This window comes from Falco punctatus (genome assembly GCF_963210335.1).
Source record: "Falco punctatus genome assembly, chromosome: 7".
Taxonomy (NCBI): Eukaryota; Metazoa; Chordata; class Aves; order Falconiformes; family Falconidae; genus Falco; species Falco punctatus.
The window spans coordinates 22,918,771-22,929,111 of NC_137587.1; the positions used below are offsets into that span (position 1 = coordinate 22,918,771).

Here is a 10,341-nt window from a genome sequence, read left to right on the forward strand (position 1 = left end):
TTAACAATTAAGTTATGGAATTATTTGTCAGAAGGTGCTGTGCCTGCAAAAATTGTGCACACAAAAAAGTTCATGCAGTAAAAATACATCAATAACATCAGTCTTTTTGGATGAAAATTTTTTAAATCCTTCCAGATGAGACCCTGGACCACTAGATGCGTAAGGCTTAAAATACCAGTTTACCAGTAACAGGGAAGACAACAATGTTCTGCGTGTAACTAGTAGAAACAACATACCAGCCTAGATGCAACTATACACTTAAGTATCATGATATTCTATACTGTAAAGGCAAGGCACATAATTTCCAATTTTAGTTTCATTTCTGGAATTTAAGACTTTTTTGGAGACAAATGTCTACTTTGCAACCTACCACTTACTGATTTAATCAACCCCTGCTATTTCAAATTGAAAGATCCATAGACATACACGTTTGGGGGGTTGTGTGGTTTATGTTTGTGGTTTTTGAGGGGGGTTATGTTTGCTTTTCCTTGCTAGGCAACTGTGGTTTTGATTATTTAGTAAAGTTTCTAAGGCCATCTGATTTTCTTCAATGACACTAGCATTATCCTTCAGTACAATCACTGCTTACATTACTCAGTATATACCTACAGACTTGCAAGTACGTACAGTATATACATGGTCCCCAAGGGAGGGAAAAAAAAAAAGAATAAATAAACATTACAATTCAGTGTAGACCTGTTATCTTTAAAGTCCTGCTTTCAGTAATTTACCCATTATAAGCTTTTTAGCCTCCTGTCATAGTATACTCCTGCACAGTAAGCATTTCCCATGTGCAACTATCAATGAACATATTCTTCAGTACCTTGGTAAATCTGCCCCATAGCATAATCTCTTTGGACTGAATTCAATGTACATCAAAAAGAATGCCAAAACAAAATATAGAAGACCCTCAAAATATTTTCCCCCCACTTCTTTCATCTCCATTTAACTTCTTTTTTTTTTGAAGGAAGAAACTTGTCAAAACAGTTGTTCTTAGAATTTCTACCAAAAAGGATCCTCCCAGAAGAAATTTTTAGAGGACAACCTTCTCAAGTCAGAAGTACTTCTCTGTTGGACACAGTATGCATGCAGAGCCACGACATACATCTGCTATTATAATTTTATCTAGAACCTGTGGAAGCAATTTTACTTCACCGACTCACCAGCATAGAGTACTCACCCTTTATCTTACTTCCACAAGGGAAGTTCTTCTAGACCTTGACCTTACAGACACTTGGTGATCATACCTTCCTTTTCTTTCACACTTGACATTCTGAACAGAGATGATAAAATATGTTCATTGTTCAAGGTGAGGATGATCTACCAGTTGACATAATTGCACCGTCTGTTAGCTTTAGGAAAGCAGGCATGGTTTGTAAAGAAAAAAAAAAGCATGATTAGTCAACTTGCACACAATTGTTACCCAGGTAAGGAAAAACAAATAAAAGAAAAAAACCCAAATCAAAAACTACACAACATACACAACTGCATCTTGCTGGGTAATTAATACAGCTTAAACCCCATGGTCTGGTAGCCTTCTAAAGCCTCTAGAAGCTCTTAACCATTTCATACAGAGTTCAGTCATCCTTCCTGATTTCCCACAAGGTTATAGTACAGGTTATAGTACAGAACTTGTATTATCCTACAACAAGTTACTGTAGCTATTTTTCCCTGGTACCTGCAGAGCTTTCCAGCTCCCAGTTAGAAAGTGCTTTGCTCAGGGAAATGATAGCTCAACCAAGCCCATAAACCATCTTCTATATCCTACCTCCTCTTTCGATTTCCATCCAATTAAGCTGAGAGCTAAAGTTTTGTTGGTTGGGGTTTTGTTGTAGTTTGGTGTTTGTTGTTGGGGTTTTTTTTGGAACTGTAAACTGCTATATTACATCTTGTATGTGAAACAATTACTGCTTCAGTTCCACAAGGCACACAAGCAGTTTCAGTTGTCTTTAGACTTCTGAAGACCTTACAAAATACTGCTAAGAATAAGACTACCCTATCTGCAATTTTATTTTTAGTGATTTATCTAATATTTCTTTCCAGAAACAGTTCATTGTTTCCATGTAAGTGTTGTATGTCTTGAACTAAAATACCTTTTTATTTCAGTTTTTTTCCACAGGTACACAGAAATGACAGATCATAAACTGTGCAGAAAGTAAATTCTTTTAGTTTGTAGATACAGGACAGATCCTGCAGTGCTACTCCCATGGGCAGACTTCTGCACTAGGCATGTGTACTGAGGTCTACAGGCTGATGCCTTTACTGGTAATTGCAACTGACCACAGCTCACTGACTTCTATCCAGTGCCCAAAAGAGAAGCAGCCTGAAAAATCAGGCCCTAGAAGGGCTCCATGAAGCAGAGTATCTATGCAGCCACCTATGAGATGCGAAACGGGCATTCCAGCAGATCGAAGGCAATGCTAAGGCCAATCATCAATACCAATATTCACATGCAATTAGAATGACCAAAACCACAGTATCTAAGCATAAAATTTAGCACTGAAGCCACAATGATACATCTGGAAGTATCCAGAATATGAAACAGCATATAAATAGTAACCAAAACACAGTGGACAATACACAGTATCATTATAAGACTAGGTATCTGTAGATCGGCATCTTTTAACTTCCCCTCAAACCCTTCCCTTCCCCCACCACCAAACAAATCAAAGAATCCACACATACCCTCTACAGAATGTACTGATATATGGAGACTGCTTTCCCATGGTAACCTTCCCTCCTCCCATCTTTCTTCCTTCAGGATGTGCTCCTGGAAGAGCTGAAAAGAAACTTACTCTTGATACTTCACACCTCAATAATAGGAAGCCTCCCACTTAGTCTGCATACACTGAGCTGAGCTTCTTCCTCCTCCTCCTGCTGTGTTCTCCCTGACAGAGAATTCAGAAAGAAGAGTTCTTCTCATAAAACTTTCATTCCCTTTTCTTTAAAAAAAAAAAAAAAACAAAAAACCACACTTGAAACAAGAAATTCCACCACACATCTTCAAAGGCAACGAGGCAGGGGGAGACTACGCAAGTCACTCTTGCATCATTCAGATGGTACTTTTACAAAGGGTACATCTACAGCACACGAGGCATACAAGATCATCAAGGAAGCTCACGCTCTAAGACAGCACTGTATTCACTGTGCATTTCTGAGAACCACACTCACATGATTATAATGCTTGCTGCACACAAGTCTCACCAATTACTTTCCTTTGGATGTGACCAGGATATAGACTTTGAGAAATGAGGTGTTAGTAGCCCTGTGACACTGTCTTTAGTTAAGTTACTATAAACTTCAAAGATAACGTGTTGCTTTCTGAAAGCAAAACACTGATTTCCAGATTGACATTTCTGGAGAAGGTGTTTTTTCCTGCATTATCATTGGTCCTTACATCTGTTCAAAGCTTTGTGTATTTAATACAAAATCTAAAAAAATGATTCCTATGGTTTATGTCACCAATTTTTCTTCCAGTGGGAAATCAACTGCCAGAGCCTTGACATCTGCTATTGATGTGTAAAAGCAAACCAGTTAATCTCTCTGTATAAAAGTACAGCCTTACCTCCAAAGCAGGCAAGGGAGAATATGAAGCAGCACAAAAGATTTTGACCCCAAAAGAAAATACTTCCTTGGAGACACTGACCAGTTCTTTTCACTGCCAATTTTTAAATACGAGGCTAGAAATCAATCTCATAACTGCAAAGCACTTTGTGTATTACAGACCCATAAACTGAACAAATGAGTCTGGAGGAAAAATGAACAAGCTACCACCTGCCACTACTCTAAAGACAGTATTATTTATACCATGAACTTAACCTTCCAATGAAGATCCTAAATTTTCCCCATAGGAAGAGGCAGGATAGCATTATTCAACACAGGTTTCTTCAGAAGACCACACCACCAGGATATTCTACTTTACAATGGCTCTGCAAGGAATATAAAGTCCAGCTCCAGTTCTGTGCTCTGGCAGTGTAAAGCCTTGTTACCATCCTTACCTGCTTGACAGATCATTTTACCATTTGCACACACAATCTTTTACCAAAAAAAATGATTTTACAGAAGCACTAAAATTTTTACCAAAGGGGATATTTTTTGTTTTGGACTGACAGATGTCAGACCTACAGCACCACAGGAAACATGGCAGAGCAGAGGAACCTCTGTGGCCAAAAATCACTTGCAAATCTCATGTCTTCAGATTAGCATTCTCTCCATCCACACACAGAAATATGTGGTAATGACATCTTGGTTTTGTAGACTGAGATACATTCATCTATGTGTATACACACACACAACTTACATATCGCTACACCACCAGCAGAAGAGGTGAATTTGCCACTCTTTTTTTTTAATAAATCTTAGATTGGCCCCACAAGTAATGAGGAAAGTCAAAAAACAACAAGAGACATTTCAAAGTGTTAGGTAACTGTTCATACCGCACACAAACAATATTTACAATATTCAGCTAAATCATCAAAAACATTCAGAAGGATGTCACAGGTATCTAGCACTTTGCAAATTGAAGGACAGCATGCTATTTTTGAAGACAAATGTAGTGTTAAAGCACAGCCATTTCTGGAACAGAGACTTACAGAAACTAGCTGGTGCACAGAAGCCTGTGCTACGTCATGGGAGTAGCAAGTCTGAACCAAAACGGCAAAGTAAACCCTTCTTTTTACAGCAAAAACTGAAGGATTTTTAACATCCCTTGAGAATCAGAGTCAACAGGAGCTACTTTAAGATATACACAGTATAACATATATAGTATAAAATGCACAGTAATCTGCATAACATTCAGCACCAAGAGTCTGGATTTCAGCTTGCCAACCTAGGGAGCGAGATTTCAAATATAAATCCACATATGCACAATGGAAGTGAGTTACTATCACAGTAGAGCACCTTACCTTCTGAATTCCCAACTTTAGTCTGTTTTCTCACTCTATAAAGCAACTCAGTAGACAAATAATTTCAGTCATTTGACTTTGACTGTACACAACAGAGCCAAGCTGTTGATATTAACAAGTACAGGTACATCTTTTCTGTGTATTTAAGACCAGGCCTGTCCTGCGATAACAGATTTTATACACAAGTGTAGCAGCCTAGTAGTAGTGTACCTTGGATTCTTGGGTTCTAATACCCGTAGAAGCTACAGCAGGAAACACTCACATGTGATAAACAATTGCATTTCTCTAACAAATCAACAACAGCCACCACACTGGCCATTCTGCACTCACTAGGTTGCTGCTACAGGGATCAGGGACCCATGCAACTATTCCCTTAACATCTAATAGGATTCAGGTTCGGGTTTTTTGGTTTGTTGTTGTTGCGTTTGGGGGGATTTATTTGCTTGTTTAGTTTCCTTCACTCAGCTCCAAGCGACAGCAGCAACACAGTTCTGCACCGGGCTAGTGCAGTCACCAGGAAGTGACATGCAGTCACTGAGGTAGCAAACACAGCCTAGTCATCTGTGCCTCCCACGGGACAGCACAGAAAATGACAAGCAGAAGTCTCCAGTAAAAACCCATCTCTGAGACCCATCTCCTGTAATGTGGCAGACTATTTAATAAGAGCCATAACACCACAGCTTCCTTTCTAGCAATACACAAACCACATATTTTTGGCACCCGCTTAAGCCTGCATATTCTGCAGTCAATCTTCTGATTATAATCAGAAGCCATAAAGTCCCTCCACCAATGCCAGCACAAGTATAACCTAAATATCTTCATTACTGTGTTTCAGCAAAACCTTCCCAAGCACCTAAATAATTTTAAGATGGGACTTAATTCTGGTAAATTTTACATACAAGTTGTTGAGACTTTTTATTCCTTTTGATGCCACAGAAAACCAAAACTAATCAGAAGAATATTCAGTAAATTATATCTGAACACTTCCATTAAGAACTGCAGCATTGAAGAGAAAGAAAGGTTTGACCAGAATATTTCTCACTGCAAAGGATACCTGAAAGGAAAAGACTGCAGATGTAGTCTCAGAGCACAATTTGACTTTATATCAATGGATTAACTTAAAGAAACATATACTCATATATATAAAATACTACAAGCTGATATATACAGAACCTACCACAAAGTTTCCAGAAGTCACTTATTAGCATACGAGTACTCCTGATGATATTAACAGCCAGAACTACTGGATTTTAAAAAAAGCCAACAAAACTCTTAGCTAAAGCAATGATATAAACTGTGAAATTCCAGTTTCATTTGCCATCTTTTCAGCGTTTTTTCATGACCTGTGACCTACAGGGGAGACAAAGCTGATATATCAGGAGAAAGAATCTTCACCTTCTTACTTGGCAAGAAGTGTGGTTAAAATATGTAACATCAGTGCCCCTGGACCTTAGAGCTATAAATACAAATAAATACAGTTTAAGTAGTGTTGCAAAGGGATTCGTTGGTGTACTTCTGCTTTTTAAATTTATTTTTATAGGAATTCGATACTTCGTACAAAACGGAGCCAAAAGAAATACTCTAGAGAGCCAAGAAACAGCGATTTTGTGCAAGTGCACCACTGCCCTCTCCTGGGGTGCATCAGATCTGCTCCCGTATTTACACCACCCAGCCGACCCGGACCGGAGCTGCAACTCCAGGACCCATGAGGTCTGCCTTGGGAGCTTGAGATTTAACACAAAGAAGAAAATTAAAAAAAAAAGTAAACTACACACACATCGAATAAACACAGCAAGTTACTGAACATTATATAAACTGCGATAATTCATCACCTTAAATGCTACAGCAGTTTGTTCATTCCTCCATGACCTGATGCAGAAGAACCCAAAAGTCATTTTCAGCATCAACAGCAGAGCTAGCCTGTGGGACAGCAGAATATTCTGAGAATCAAGAAGTCAAAGAGCAGCTTTCATATTCAAAAACATCTAAAAGCTTTGACATTATTACTACAGGACTGCTGCGGCTCATAATGCGAAGAGTAAGCATACAAAGTTACACAGGCTCTTAATGCAATTGCTCTGATTTCAGCAGCATCAGAACAAGGATATATTTTACTGTTAGAAAAAATCTTGCTTTTGATCACCCTGCACAAACCCAGGGTAATTCATGGGCCCAAGTAAGCTTTGGTAAATGGGAGGTGTAATTAGTTGCCTTATGTAAACTAAGCTTTAACTGGCAGAATACAGTTTTAGCCCCAAAAAAGCATGAGACAAAATACATAGCTTAAGCCTCATCTTACAGATGAGTTTAAGCAAACTAATTTTAGTTTTCAGATGTGACTGCCATGAATGAATACAGGTTCATGTACTGCAGCTCAGCTGAAAGGCAGCTCACTAAACTGCAATAATCTTAATCCTATGACTGAACCATAAATTCTAATGTTATTAACAAAGTTAAAAACATTTACAGACTGTTTTAATGCAATTTAAAATTATCTTTTAAATGTAACTAATAAATAAATTAAATATAGCCTGAACATATGTATTTAGTGGACTGCACAGCCATAAACCCTCTCCCTCAAGTCAAATAGATAGAAAAACAGCCAGAGCAAATGGAGGACACCACTTGACGGCAGAGTGCATTCTGCGGGACAGGATGGCCTTGACATGTCCAAGAAGTGCCCTAAGAAGAACAGCATTCAATCGCAGCCAGCCCAAGCACAGCCAGTTCCACAAACCCAGACTGAAAACTGACCACTCAGCAGTTCTCAAACTGAAACTCCCCCATCCATTTTGATCATAAGCTTCATGAAAGTTAACACTGTTGTGTAGCTGTAAAACATAATTCTCAAATGCCAGTACAGCCTGTAAAACATATCCAACACTAGAAAGGCCTCAATGGAGTAGTCATATATTCAGGTTTTTGGAATACACTTCAAGGAAAGAAGTGTTCCCCATGGCAAGAGTCCAAAAAGGAAGCAAGAATGATCAGAGCTAAAAGTTGTCGTCATCATTCTTTAGCCTCTCTAATCAAAAGAAAAAGACTCAAGTGGGACAACAATACCAATTTTCAAATATGGAATATGGTTGCAGAGAGCAAGGTCATAAATTGTTTTCTATACCCACACAAGGCAGAAGAAATAGCAGTAATGGTTTTAAATTGCAGCAATAAGCATTCAGGTAACATCAGAAAAATCTTTCAGTGAGAGATATAAGAATCAGAATAAACCAAAGCAAAAAGCTTTAAGAGGTTAGACAAACAATTGCTAAGGAACAATGTAGGGGTGGTGTGTGTATTTTATTTGTATATTTTATTTAAATACATACATGGAAACCCAGTGATCTCTGAAATACCTTCCAGTCTAATCTTGTCCATGAATTTCCATAGTAAGTATACACAAGTGAGAAAACAAATCATTTAACATACTTCTTCCCCAGTGGTAATTCTATTTCAGTGGAGTCAAATCCACAGCTTACAAGCAGTATATTGGTGACAGAACCTGAAACATCGCTCCCTGGCATCAGAAATTAAAAAGATGAAACAAAGCCAACAAAAGAAGCAGAGTATAACACTACATATTCCTGAATTACTACCCACAAGCCAGCAAACAGCATGATAAAAAAACATTCCCTAGATTTCTGTCATCCATAGGTGTATCAACATCAAATTTACATACAGATCATCAAGTACCAATATCATATAAACCGTGATTTTGAATCCAGTTTACACCAATGACAGTATTAACAATGGTTCACAGAAAGGGCTGCTGATGCAGCTTTCTATAGGCACTTTTACCCTCCTCCTGTTACTGTATTAAAATTCAAAATTGTCTTGTGGAAGCTAAAGATCAGTATCACTAAACCACTATGAGAAACAGGCCTAAACAACAAAAATGCTTTGGAATTAGACCACGCTGGTGGTCTGCCTTGCAAAGACAAAGAAATAGAGCTCACAAACTATACAAGCTACGGGTGAATTCTCCAGCTGCTCCTATCCTTAAAGGCATGCTTTCCTGAGATGTTTTTAGCTCTTTGCATTTTGAACTTAAAACACAGATCAAGTGAGAGACAGAACAAAATACTATCTTCCAAAACTTACTCTCCTGCCAAGTACCCACAGCAAGCTTGTACAAGGTCTAAACATTGAAAGGAACAAGTAAAAATGCATTGCCTATTTTCCCAGTACTAGAATTTTCTTACTTAAAATAATTGAAGTGACAAAACAAACCCTCAGTTTTTTGGAAGAATGACTAAAACCCTGGTTTTCCATTTTTTTTTTTTATTTGTAAGCTATAGCTCATGTTTTGCTGTAACCTTAATCATCCATTAGATGAATAAATGTTTACCATACTGGTTTAATTTTTTTTTTAACTCCTAAATCCTGTATAAGCAGGAAGGGGAGGAGGAAGGCCACTGTACAAAGTCAGCTTTAGGACACCTTTAGTAAAAGATTGAGGAGTTTCTCACAGCAACTGCAAAGAGACAGCAGTTACCACTACATCCTTTTGTCACTCTTTCAGCTTTTGCTGACCATCCGATTTGCTACCGATTGCTGCAGCCTCAAGGTTTTTTCTCCCACCTTGTCCGTTTGCTGCATGCTTCCCAAAGCTACCTAGTACCAATGCCTCAGTGTCACCTATCTAATTGTTTGTTGCCCAGCAGCAGAAGGCTCAAAAAATATTTAAGCATCAAGAGGCCTCAGGTGGGAGGGTCACTTTAGAGCCACCACTCTCTTTTCTAAACTCTTCAGAGATTTAGAGAGGTTGCAACAGCTTCTAGCTCCCCGTAGCCAAAGGATGGTATTTAATCAAGTAGCAACCCAGAGAAAGCAGCAGCAGTACCCTTTCCGTGGCACACATCTCTGCCTCCTTCCGCACCATGCCCTGCAAACCCACTGCCTTCAGGCCCAAGTCATGGAGCAAAGAAGCGTTTCTCCTCACAGAGTTCAACTATGGACCCTCCCCGCTCTCTCCCCGCCGCCGCCGCGCCCCCTGCCCGCACGGACGGGGAGTCCCGCCCCGGCAGCCCCTCGGCCGCACACACGGCCCGCAGCTGGCGGCCTGACCTCGCCCCTCACCTCAGCGCCCCGCCCCGCCCGCGGGGCCCGGCGCTGCCCCGCACACAGGAACGCGCCCCTGGGCGCTGACCGGCAGCTCCCCTCAGGCGCTCCCGCCCCTCAGCCACCCCAAGGCTGCCCCTCCTGTGGCCCGCGCTGCCTGCCTACCATGCTAAACGACGCCTCTTTTGCCAAAAACTCCATTCCTACACCCCCGCGCTCCCCTACTCAGGTTTTATTTGCAGGGCCCGCCCACTCTATCCCGCGGCTGCCGCCGCCCGCCCGGCCGTCCCGCAGTGCCTCAGGCAGCCACCGCCTCCGCACCGCCCGGGGCCCGGCCCCGCCCTTCCGCGGGGAGCGCCGGCTTGGCCGCCTGCGGTTT

At 40.4% G+C, this 10,341-nt stretch overlaps 1 protein-coding gene across 2 annotated transcripts in view; it reads right to left on the reverse strand.

Moving 5' to 3' along the window:
* Positions 1 to 10,257, reverse strand: part of DPF3 (double PHD fingers 3) — a 185,925-nt gene extending 175,668 nt beyond the window's left edge. The window contains exons 1-2 of one of the 2 annotated variants that reach the window (XM_080397650.1): positions 10,128 to 10,257; positions 6,737 to 6,824 (exon numbers count right to left, since the gene is read on the reverse strand). The gene's annotated coding sequence lies outside the window, so the exon portion shown is untranslated. Of the gene's footprint in view, positions 1 to 6,736 lie in introns of both variants that reach the window. The other variant, XM_080397656.1, reaches the window with a different exon arrangement.
* Between the last annotated feature and the right edge of the window lie 84 nt (positions 10,258 to 10,341).